Consider the following 12,705-nt stretch of genomic DNA (forward strand, 5'->3'; position numbering starts at 1 on the left):
CCTGGTTCTAGACTTCTCTATTTTACTCACATTCCCAATAAGTTCCAACCCCTCAGTATGAAATAGATCCACAGTGGTTTCTCTCTCTTTTTTTTTAAGCATGAATTTCTCCCTGACAATGCATTCTTGGGAGTATCTATAACCCAACAGATTTATGGGCAGCTAAAATCCCCCAGGAAGAATGTAGCCAAGAATTTTCCATTCCTGTTGTCCTTGTTTAGATGGTTTGTAGCTGATGCCCACTATTATTTCTGCTTTGCCTTTCATTCCTTGCATCCTTATCTTAAGAATAATCACTAGCAAACTTTCCATTGTTGAAATATAGCTGGCTGGCATTGGAAAAAATCTTTTAGCATAATAGCACCACCCATTCGCCTCTTCTTCCTTTTCAACATATTTAATATCTGCTGCCAGTTCACTACTAATTACTTTGAGCAGCCTTGCAGGAAGAGGCATGTTTACATTGGCTATAGAAACACTTGTAATCATATTCACCACAGTAACTTCATAGAGCTTGACACAATTGTGTGGGGTTTTTTTGTAAACTTAGCAGACATTTTGAAATGGACTACATCACTGCAGCTTACTGCATTGACATCACCATTTTAAATATATATTTTTTAGCAAACTTCTATCTTGGGAGTGAACCAGAGCAACAAAAATTATAAAAAAAAATAAAACATTAATTCCCCAAACAGCACGTTTAGGAAAATACAGCCATGTGTTTATGTGAGTATGTATGCATTCTCAAAGCCTTCTACTGTGTAGAATCAGAACTGCTCAGCTGTGTGTCATAGACCTTTACCTGCTACCAGACAATGCCAATTGTCCTTTAAAGTGTACTTTTGGATCATGAGGATCCAGGTTCTATCCCCACTTCTACCAGGATAGTCTGAATTGCCATGACATGCAACACAAAGACAAATGTGAAATTCCTAGATGGTTAAGGAATCATTATTATTCAGAGAAAGACAGAAAAAAAAAGGATTCACCTTCTTGAAAAGTGCAACAGGGTTGTTTGAATGTATTTCAAACACCCGGTGTATGGGTATATAACTCAGAGAAGCCATGAATAAGAACCTGCATGGGGTTATCCACCCATCGATGAGTATTTTGTTATTTACTTCACTACAGCTAATGACATAACATTCCATTTGTCGTATGTCCTTTTTTGCATCTGCTTCTGCCACTAAATATAGTGCAGAAGTGTTACTCATCATGACAACAGGAGTGGGAATAACTAATGGATTTATATTACTTGTACTTATCTAGTTTTAATTGATCAAGTGCTATTTGTGGTGAAAAGTCCCTTAAAATCATTAAACAAACTGATTGTGAAGAGGTGTGGTAAATGGGAAGTTACTATAGATGCTACTTCTATGATGCAGTCAAGTAGGCTGACTGTGAAAATGAAAGCATAAATCAAACACCTATGCCTCCTGAAGCAGTGAATGGGGAATTAGGATAATTGCAGCAGGTGGGTGGGGAATCTGGGAATGAAAGCTACTCTTCTTCATCTCAGCCTCTTGCTCTTTTTTCTCAGCTCAATAACAAATAAAGAGACTTTAAGGGGCCTAGTAAGGTACAGTAGAAAGGATCTCTCTCATTACTCTGAGCCATTCCTTGAGCTCTAAAACATTCCTTCCTTGCTAACGCTCCTGTTTATGCTGTTCCACAGAAAGGAACAGCCAGTAAGAAATACTTAAATATAGTGCAGTTAGTATCATCCCTCTCAGTACTTCCCTTTAATGCCAAAAAAAAGTGAATAATCAAGAACGATCTGCCTGCACCAATCCAATGATACAAAGAACCCTGTTTCCTTGTTGGGTGCAGTTTTGCAGCAGACCATATTCTTATCTCAGCTACTTCTCTGTAAATATGAACCAATTTGATAGACTTCAGTGGAGTCACTGCTTTATAATATGTAACAGATTGATAGCACCTTTTACATTATCATGTTGCTTAACACACACTAATGATTGTAAGCTCTCTGGGGCAAGGACTGTCTATTTGTTCTGTGTGAGCCAGTGGGGTCCTGGTTCATGCCTGGGGCTTCTAGGTGCTATGGAAATACAAATACATAACAATGAATCACCACATCAGGACTATAGGGTAGTTAGTATTATCATCTTTGTTACACAGACTAACAAACTAAGGCATAAAGACAGGTTTCAGGGTAGCAGCCGTGTTAGTCTGTATCCTCAAAAAGAACAGGAGTACTTGTGGCACCTTAGAGACTAACAAATTTATAAATTTGTTAGTCTCTAAGGTGCCACAAGTACTCCTGTTCTTTTTAAGACATAAAGGTTATTCACCTAATTTTCTAGAGTGCCTAGGAGCCATGACTCACACTAATTCAGAGGGCTGTGGGTACTTGATACCTCTTAAATGAGGGATAAGAGACTTACCTCTGAATCCTTTCTGTGATCATGGGCATCATTAGAACTGTTTTCAAGCTTCCAGAATTTGCTAAGATCACTCCCATCCTCCCCATTAAAGTAAATTTGCTCCATTTTAAAAATATTTCTGGGGACTGGATTTCAAAATTTTAGATCAGGTTATAAATGAAAGTGAGTATAGTGGTTTTATCGTTGTCCTTACTTTGTCATGCACACCCATGGCACTGCATTTAAATAATTACACACAAAAAGCAATGTTAAAATAATGTTAATGTTACAGTCGAGCCAGCATTAAGATTGTCTGTATAATCTTATTTCAGCCCCATGTGCATGTACATTATGGTACAGTCTTTAATTACATGATCACATACTATTTTTTCCCCGCAGGACCCCTGTTCATATGTGCAATTTCTTAAGGTTTTATGACAGCAAACTAAAAAGAACTGAAATTCCATCATGTAGAATCACACTGAGACCTCTATGGGTCATCAACAGGGTTGGAACCTTTAAACCCACTGCACAGACTTCTGCTATTCAGTTAGCTGAAGTGGTGGAAGTCTATGCAGTGGGTCTAAAGGTTCCATCCCTAGAGTAAGAAAATCTTCTGCTGCTATGTGGATAAGCACTAGAGGGAAGGGGAAGAGACACATGCACAGTTTGCCACTGGGTTTCACAGATATTTGTTGGCAGCTGAAGAATAGCGAGACTCAGGAAATGTGGGTTCCATTCCAGGTGCAGAGGGAGGGGGAGAGAGAGAGAGTGTGTGAGTGTGTGTAGAGCATACTCTAGTGGTCACAGCCTCTAATGCCCCTGTTCTCCCTGAGCCTGACCCCAGTAACTTGCCCCTCTCCACTGGTTCCCAGTCTCAGTCTCCTTGCTGCCCAGCCCCCTCAGGAACCTTGCCCCAATCTACTCCCTCTGCCACCACTGGTCCAAATTTCACCCGCTCTGCTTCCAAGCCAGGTCACTTCCTTCTCTATTCTATTCAGGCACAAGCAGGGGAAGCATTGAGAACACAGAACAAAAAGAGTCCCCCTATTTTCATTTCCTATGCCTGATGCTATTCCCAGCAGCCAGAGGCCACTGTGCCAACTGCGGGGGAAGTCCTCAGCCCTTACAGCCTCATAATGGAGTATGCTCAGTGCTCCTGGAGAATTTAGCTGCCAAATTCTAAAATGTCTCTACTGAGAATGTGCAAACTGAGATTTTTCAAAGACTTATACTTGGGCCAGAACTCAAAATGTGTACCTTTTTGTCACAGAACAGCAGATACCACGGTGACCCTCCTGCCAAATTTCAAGTCCTTGCTCCAAACAAGACCTCCCCACAGTCCCGGATTTCATGAGGCTGCCCTGCTTTGACCCCTCAAAGCCACCTGTCCTGGTTGAAGAGCAGTTTGCTCCAGGCCTTCAGTTTGAGAGGGCACCTAAACCAAATGGCATTGTGACCTGGCGCACAAGGTTGAAGTGCCACTCAAGTTTGGCCTGCATGCCCCAAACAGGGTTATCACCTTTGAAATGCAAAAAACACGGCACCCCTCTACCCCCACAAGGCAAGTCCACTACACCCCAGCTCCAACTACAAGGCAACTACACAAGCCCCCTGCTCAACAGCCACTTATAGTATATAGAAATAACACATATAGATAAGATTGAGAACATCACACATCACCTGACTCTTGCATGACTCAAACCGCTTTCTGACACATGCACTTGTGTGTTGGTGGGCAGACAACTGATGTATTTTCAACAGTTTTGATCTGTTATTGCTTAAATTGTAGTGGGAACGCTGCAGCCACTTTAGCTGGGCACAGAAACTTTTACCATTAGATACCCCAGTGTATTATGATAATAATGCAAATCTTTAGACCCACGTGAAACAAAAACAGTTAACAGCAGATTAAATTATTTTTCTGGCAACTGGCAAACCCATAAAAATAACAAACAACCCCAAACAAACCCACCAGTCAGGCTGGTCAAATACCGGCCAGGTGATAATCCTAACCCAAAGTTTGAGTGGGGTTGTGACCCTGCACATCAGGTCACAATGCCAATTGTTTGGCATGTCTGCACCTCCATCTACATGTGGCGCTGTGTCCCACATCAGCCACTTGAAATGTAGGGAAGTATGCCAAACCGTGGAGCCAGAGCTACTCAACAAAATGGTTGTATGAATTTTATTTATTTTTACATGGACAAAACGTTCACTGAAACTTGAAAAAAGAACAAAAACTAAAAATCAGCCCAAGGCAGATACCTGGCATGGGAAATTTCAGCCCAAATGGTTAGAGTTTGGCAAAATTATAAGTATATAAATTATAAAAGTGTCTTATAATGGGAAGAGTTGGGTAACCATACATTGTAGTTGCGTCACCTACAATACATAAGTCTGTAAAATATCACCACACAATTAAATATAATTCAGTAGAATTAACAGTCTCTGCTCAAGTGAAGTTGAAGAATGGAGTAACAGGCTACCACCGGTTAAATAAAATAAATAAATAAATAAATAAAAGATGTATATTGGCAACAGGTGTATGGGAAACCAGCAGGTCTTTTGCCTGTCCTGTGCCTGCATCACCACAGTGCTATTTGATATATGTTCATGATCACTAAATTCACTCGCAGGTGGAAAGGAAATATGGCTGCCACTGTGTTTATACTCTGACAACCATGCTTGCAATCCAGTTAGGTCTTTCAATGCTATACCAAACACCTGACATTAGAAATCAGGGGCCTGATTGAGAAAAAAACATCCCAGTTTGGGAGAGCTCTTAAGCATGAGCTTTACATTTAAACACGTGCTTAAATTCTTTCCTGAACTGGAGCCTTAGGAGAGTAGAATGAACCCAGGGCAATCAGCTCAACTCTTAGAAAAACTACTCAGTGCTATCTTGCCAAAGTGCCTTATGATACTGGATGTCGGAAGTCACCTCAGGGAGTGTTCAAAAAGAGTCAAGTTTTAGTATTTCACTTAATTTCTCCCAAGAAAACTAAATTAAAAAAGTTAGATTAATAAATCTCTTCCACACAATCTGACTTTTACATTTTCTAGTTTTATTGCAATTCTTTAGCAAGTCTCTAAACTGTCACCCAAATGAATTTCTCTGTGTATATGTAAGTAGAGTATGAAACAAAATAAGAGCTGAGAAAGTTTAGATTTAATAAAAGAGACACACACATTTGACAAATTAATGTGCACTTTTCTAATCCTGCTTTCCTGTAGGATACCATTTTATTGGTTCTGGAAGACTGCAGTGACCCCCCGCCATTTGTCTTGCAAGTATTTTTAGGTAAGGGAAAAAATGCTTTCCAGTGTCTTAGACATTGCAGCAAGAGGGCATACTGTAAACATTCTGTGTTAGGTAGACAATAGTCACACCAGGTCCCTATCTGTAGCATGTTACATTTTATGATTAGCAATTAAATTCCCCTCTGAGCCATCTGATTTATAGGTTATACAGGTTTAAATTTTCAGCTTGTCCTCCTAATTTACCCAGACTAGGACCAGTTTTTTTAATTCTCTCTTTTAGAGTTACCTATATTTTTACCCTTCAGCAACAGTAATGGTTACTTCTGTGAGAGCTGGTTAATAATCTCAGGGTTATATTTTCAAATATCAATGTATGCAAGACGTGTGCACAGGCAAAGAACCACATAAGTAGTCTTCAAAATCTTGCTAGTTTCTCCTGAGATAACCTCAATATCTGCAGTTCATTGTACTTTCTTACACTCACAATAGGAAATTCCTTGAACTCTGGCCAAATTGGCTCAAAGTGTGTGTGTGTGTGTGGGGGGGGGTGTAGGGGAATAAGGATGGAATAAAAATTGTCCTCCCACCTCCCAGCCTGACTTTGAGTTTATTGGATTGTGGGTCCTGGCACTTGAGTGCAGGGGCTACAACCAAACATGCTTCATCTCAGAAGCATGTAGGCAGAGAGTGGATGGGGTGATAGTTCAGCCCCACCCACTAGCGCTGGCTGGAAAGCCAAAATCCTTTTATTGAGTGTGCATATATTACTATTCCCGCCACCTAATACAGCCATGAGGCATTGTCGGGGTGAGCCTGTACACCACCCTATTTGGGGTTTTGTCTTAAAAAGATACGCTCTATCCCTTAAATAGATAAAGCAATTGTTCATTTTTTAATTCCTCCTTTGTAACTGCCCATTTTACTTTCATTTCCCTGCTCCTTATACATAAAAAGAGTGTGACTTGAGCATGCACATGCATATTTTGAAGGCACTATATATATGCCAGTGCAAGATCTTTATGGAGGTTATCACCAAGTAGCTGACACCCACTGCAATTAAGAAGAGCATTCACTATTTACATTTTTCCTATACTTAGAATGTAGATTACCATCTTGGTAACAGTGCTACAAATATAATGGTAATTGTCAAGTGTATAATGGCAACCAAAGTAGCTCCAAGTGTAACACATAATCCACGGCCATCACAAAACAATGCTTAGCCTCCCACACACATATTATTTTAGAATTGAATAAACCCCAGGCACTAAGCTTACTCTTAACAAAAATTCTCTCTTCAGCCTTTAAGGGGTAAGCTTGTTATGATCCCCATGCAAGGTTAATAGAGCCATTTTTGTCCTTCCTTCCCACTCCCCACTTTTTCATAAAATATGTGGATTAAAATGAAGAGCTATGTAATCTCTCTTTAAAAGGTGCTCTCTAAACTCATAGACTTCTGCTCTGCCTGAGTCTAAGGGCCAGCTTTTCAAATAGTCCCTAATTTTGTGCATGAAGATAATAGAATTTGCACATGCAAGTCATTTGCCAATGCTGATTGTGTGTACAAATTCATTAAGCAGAAGTGTAAATGATAGGGTGTACAGAACTGCACACCACACAATAAGAAGAGGGTGAATTGAGGTCCCTGGTTAGTTTGACCCAGAAAGCATTAAGGGATCTCTTTTCCACTCATATAGCTATATATCCTAATATTATGAGATGAGAAAAGTAGAAAAATGCTCACACAGTTGATGCTGCTCTATCAGCGGTTTAAGACCCTCTTAAAATCCATTCTTACAGTAATTTTCTGCGAACTTACAGTGGGCCTGATGAGAGAGGTTGAGCACTCACTGCTCCAGCTGATTTCAATGGAAATTGCTGAAAGTTGCAGTACTCAGCACCTCTGGGATTGAAGACTAATATTTAAATAGGAGCCTGCATTCACTGATCCAGCCAGGGCCACCCAGAGGATTCAGGGGGCCTGGGCCAAAGCGGGGGAGCTGTGGTGCTTGTACTCACCTGGTGGCGGTCTGGGTCTTTGGCGGCATTTTGGCAGCGGGGGGCCCTTCAGTCACTCCACGTCTTCGGCAGCACTGAAGGACCCCCCGCCGAAGACCCGGAGCGACTGAAGGGCCCCCCGCCGCCAGAATGCCGCCGAAGACCCGGACTGCTGCTGGGCCAGGGCTCGCAGGGCCCCTACGGGGCCTGGGGTCCGGGGCAAATTGCCCCACTTGTCCTCCTCTCTGGGCGGCCCTGGATCCAGCCTCAGTGATGCAGGATCATAGCCATGATTTGTGAGACAAGTGCTCCTATAACTGTGGCAGAATTTTCTACTTCTTAAATATATCAGTTCCCATGTTCTACCCTCAGTCCTTTTAGAAAAAACAAGAGACAGTCATGTGATATTTAATCAAAAATCCTTCTGAAAAATCATTTCACAGGGAGACATTCACTGAGAATCGTCAAAGAAGTCTTCAAAAGATATCATTAGACGTATTATGTTTTTTCCTTGCTAAACCATATATAGATTCCTTGCTAAACCATATATAGATTCATAGATTCCAAGGCCAGAAAGGACCACTAATCTTCTAGTCTGACCACCCATATAAAAACACAGGCCATATAACTTCTCCAAAATAATTCCCTTTGAACTAGAGCGTATCCTTTCAAATAAAAATCCAAGAAAAAAAAAAAAAAGTCAGTGGTGGAGAATCCATCATGACGCTTGGTAAATTGTTCATTACTCTTACTGGTAAAATGTATGCTTTATTTCCAGTCTGAATTTGTCTAGCTTCAACTTCCAACTCTTGGATCATGTTACACTTTTCTCTGCTAGATTGAAGAGCCCATATCAATTATTTGTTCGCCATGTAGGTACTCTAACTGTGGTCATGTCTCCCCTTCACCTTCTCTTTGAAGAATTATATTGAGCTCCTTGAATCTATCACTATGAGACATGTTTTCTAATCTTTTAGTCATTCTTGTGGCTCTTCTCCGAACCCTCTCCAATTTAATCAACATCCTTCTTGAATTGTTGACATCAGAAGTGGACATAGCTTTCCAGCAGTGGTCGCACCAGTGCCAAATTCAGAGTCAAAATAACTTTTCTAGTTCTATTCGAGATTTCCCCTATATATGCATCCAAGGATCTCACAGCCATTTTAGCCACAGCATTGCACTGGGAGCTAGTGTTCAGCTGATTATCTGCCATGACCTCCACGTATCTTTTTCAGAGACACTGCTTCCCAAGAATTGTGTGACCTTTAGTTGCTTTGTTTAGTCTTCTCCCTCCCCCCCCCCAGTTAGCATCTATGACACTGAGCCAGTGAGGGTTAAGCAACTAGTAGGCTAAGTGATCCAGAAAACCCCAACCTCTAAGGACATATTAGAAAAAATATTTAAATGGTAAACAGGGCCATTCCTTGTAGATAGTTAGCAAAGCCATGTTAAAATGGACTAGAGTTCTTGAAATGAAGGCTTGTATTGCTAGAGAATCAGAAGTAGATACTAATTGTATTTTCCTGTGTTTACCTATATCTTGTTAGATGTTTAACAATGTGATCTAATGAGCTTGCACATGCTAATCTTCTATTCTTGTTTATAATATTTCGTTACTATAGTCTATTGATTCAGAGATCAAAAGGGGATATTAACAGATGGAACTTGTGGTGTAATGATATCATTGTCTTTATTTCTCTTTGAAGTTTGTAGTAAACTACCTATGTCCTGTTGTTTGAATGGTTAATTGAGATTAACTTCAAAGCAACAATATACATTACCTGTTCTTCAGCCAAGGAAGCCCTGCTGTGGCCACAGCTTGCTTCAGCTATAAAGGAAGTCAGGCTTGATCCTGTTTTATCTCAGATCTGCTTAAACTTTGAAGGGGAAAGTCTAAGCCCACAGGACTGAGGCCTCCAGGTTATTCTGAATCCACCCTGAAAATTCTCATGGAAGAATTTGAACAAACTCTGTACATGGATTGCCTATTGGACTATAACCTATTACACGGATTCTAGAAGAATTTTTACAAATCAGCAACCTCACCATCTTTGCCATGAAACTGACCTAAGAACTTTATTCATATCTATATGTATAATGATTTTTTAACCACAGCAACTTTCTTTTTTAATAAATCTTAGATTTAGTTAATAAGAATTGGCTGTAAGTGTGTATTTGGATAAGATCTGAAATATTTAGTGACCTGGTGGGTAAAGTGTCCGATCTCTTGGGATTGGTAGAACTTTAAATATGGTGAATAAGGTTTTAAATAACCCTCACTATATAGACTTGGCTGTCTGGGTGGGAACCAAAGGCTGGATTGTTTAAAGGGAACTTCTTGGTAACCAGTAAAGTGTTACAGAGCTGTTTTGTTACTGACTTGATAAATCTAATTATAGAATAAACCACCACTTTGCAGTTTGCCCTGATTCAGCATTCTCAATGTAGACCTCCTAGTGATCATGGTCACAGCATCATATTTAACATGCACACTTATCTTCTGTGAATATACTTGTTAAGTACTGAAACAGGAGATAATGAACTGCAAGCAATAGAGATCAGAAGCCCCTTGGAACATGCAGGATATACCTAAGGAAAAGTATCAGATGGCCAGATTTCCCAAACACCAAACAAGATAGGAAGTCCCTGTAAGGGATGGATATGAAATCCTGTGTCCCACAGAAAAGGACAATCTCATAAAATATCACCTTCAGTCTGATTGGGAGACTCCTGACTCATGCTGAATCTAAGGAGTGGGGTCTACTTCCAAACATCAAGGAAAATCCTGCATAGCACCACTCAGTATCAAGTCGTTTTGTAGATTCCTCCACTGAATATACTATGAAGACTTCAGATGAATTTTTCAGTTAATATCACATTGAAGAGGCCTCTTCTGTTCCTCACCAATTTTAACTCAGACTCTTTCATGTCATATAGGCATTGCCATTTCTATTTCATAGTGTCTGGGTTTTTTTTTTTCCCTTTAGGCCTGCTGGTTGTGCTTTCATTTATTAGGTTCTCTTCCTATCGGCTGCTGTTCTCTTTTGGCTCTGCTGCCAGATTGTCTCTCCTTCAAATAGTCTGAATAGACGCATGCCATAATTTTTGAAATAACTATATGCCAGAAGGTGAGCAAACTGGCTGCAATTCTAGATTTCTCCAAAAAACCCAATTGTGTTTAAGAGATTCTAAGTCAACGTAGCACTGTTTTAAAAGGATTTTAAAAATGGAAAGTGGATTAATATATTCAGACTGGAAATAAGGTGTACATTTTTAATGCTGAATGTAATTAACCATTCGAACAATTCACCAAGAGCTGTGGTGGATTCTCCATCACTGGCAATTTTTAAATTGAGGTTGGATGTTTTTCTAGAAGATATATATTAGGAATTATTTTGGGGGAAGTTCTATGGCTGTGCTACACAGGAGGTCAGACTAAACAATCACAATGGTCCCTTCTGGCCTTAGAATCTATATCAGGGATCGGCAACGTTTGGCACGCGGCTCGCCAGGGTAAGCACCCTGGCGGGGCGGGCCAGTTTATTTACCTGCTGACGCAGCAGGTTTGGCCGATCGCGGCCCCCCCACTGGCCGCGGTTCGCCGTCCTGGGCCAATGGGGCAGGAGGGAAGCTGCAGCCAGCACATCCCTCGCCTGTGACCCCTGATCTATATTATTCTTACCTCCAATCTATGCACATTCAAGATTTTTTCCTTGACCATCAACCTCATGAATATTCTGTTGTATACTCAGACACCATCCACCAACAAGAGAACCTACTTTTGAGTGTTAGTTTGGCAGGCAACCATGCTTTTGCTATTGCATTAAACAGGTCCTTTTTATTACTTGCATTACATTACCTCCAAGAGCTCCCCAATCAGGATGAAGACCTTATTGTGCAAGACATTGTAAGAACAGATGACAAGAGTCCTTCTCCTGAAGAAACGACAGTCAATTGACAATAGAGAAAGGGTTGGAGGGAAAAGAAAGGCACAAAGATGGTGTGACTTGCACAAGGTCACATGACAGGTCAGAGCCAGGAACAGAAGGCTGGTGACTTGACTCCCCATGGCTTTCTGTTCTCTCTCCCCCGCCACTCCACACACCCCTCCATTCTATTTAAGAGGACCTAATGCAGGGTTAATGTATTGCTAATATTAACGTAGTATGAGTGCAATCTATATTTAAACATAATTCTTATGAATCACCTGCAAATCAGGTGAAGTCTTTATTAGCTTCTCTTTTTAGTAGACAAGTGGTTCTCATCCACAAGTCACTGGTAAATAAGAAGAGTCTTATATAGTATACTGAAATTGTAACTCTCTTTTGGAGACAATTTGCATCAACAGTCTTACAATATGTTTCTTACTATAGCCAGACTGTGTAGAATTTTTATCTTTTATGAATACAGATGATAGCAAATCTGTTCTGGTTCATAAGCATTGCTAAGATATTTAACACAGAGCCAAGGACTTTTTAAAATAAAAAAAAATTGTATTCTAAGTTTACCAATTGCTATATCATTATATATGCAAAATATTGTAATGGCTCTGCAGATCATTAGCCAAAATTATGATGGGGTGAAGGAGGTGGGGAAAAATGTCAGTGTCTGAAATAATTTGTTCACAGCAAATGCATCTGACTGCAGTGTTAAAAAAAATCCCTAGAGGCCAAGATAGTTCCCCTTCCCCCAAATCCCCATGTGAGCTCTGGCATTGCAAACAAGTTACTATGAAAATTTCTACAGATGGCTGCTTAATGTGTAAATTAATCTGACTCAGTAAGGATCATGCTAGTCAGTGGCAGTTATAATTATAGATCAGTATAAAATCTTGCTCTACAAATTTGTACAACCATAGAACTACCATACATATACACGTTTATTTAAATACTTTAATTATTTACTGTCAGGATTTGTGACACATGTGATTCAGCTTGCAAACTTTAATAAGAATGATACACCACCGTGTAGCTAGAATAAACAGGTGATTAAAACATTGCCGGGGGGGGGGGGGGAGAGGAGGGACCTCAGAAAACAATACAATCAGACTTAACACATC

The sequence above is a fragment of the Chrysemys picta genome, chromosome 8 (genome assembly GCF_011386835.1).
Source record: "Chrysemys picta bellii isolate R12L10 chromosome 8, ASM1138683v2, whole genome shotgun sequence".
In the NCBI taxonomy this organism is placed as follows: Eukaryota; Metazoa; Chordata; order Testudines; family Emydidae; genus Chrysemys; species Chrysemys picta.